The following is a 717-nucleotide window of genomic DNA, read 5'->3' as shown; positions in this document are numbered from 1 at the left end:
CTGTTGTGGCCATTTGGGGAATGAACCAGGGGATGGAAGATCTGTTCTCTCTCTCTCTCTCTGACTCTGCCTTTCAAATAAATAAATGTCTTGAAAAATTAATTTAAAAAATAGGAAGCAAGTGTAAGCATAACCCAAACTTAAGACACAAAATGAACAGTCTGAGGTGAGCTGGGCGAGTTCCTCGCACAGGAAGCAGTCCTGTTTCTTCTCTCGTTGGTGGCTGAGTTAGACGTCCGTGTGCAGTACAGCGTGAGACATGACCTGTGTGTACGGGAGGCTCAGCAAGCTCACACACGTCGTCACTTCATCAATTCATTCTCCCCTGGTGAGACTGTTAAAAACCTACTTTAGGTTGGCTGGTGCCGCGGCTCACTAGGCTAATCCTCTGCCTGCGGCGCCGGCACACCGGGTTCTAGTCCTGGTCAGGGTGCCGGATTCTGTCCCGGTTGCCCCTCTTCCAGTCCAGCTCTCTGCTGTGGCCTGGGAGTGCAGTGGAGGATGGCCCAAGTGCTTGGGCCCCGCACCCACATGGGAGACCAGGAGAAGCACCTGGCTCCTGTCTTCGGATCAGCGTGGCGCGCCAGCCGCAGCAGCCATTGGGGGTGAACCAACAGAAAAAAGGAAGACCTTTCTCTCTCTCTCACTGTCCACTCTGCCTGTCAAAAAAAAAAAAAAAAAAAAAAAAAAAAAACCCTACTTTAGGGAGGTTTTAGT

Source organism: Oryctolagus cuniculus, chromosome 7 (assembly GCF_051225735.1).
Source record: "Oryctolagus cuniculus isolate XC-2025 breed Fujian yellow rabbit chromosome 7, ASM5122573v1, whole genome shotgun sequence".
In the NCBI taxonomy this organism is placed as follows: domain Eukaryota; kingdom Metazoa; phylum Chordata; class Mammalia; order Lagomorpha; family Leporidae; genus Oryctolagus; species Oryctolagus cuniculus.
Note: the sequence above shows the minus strand (reverse complement) of the source record.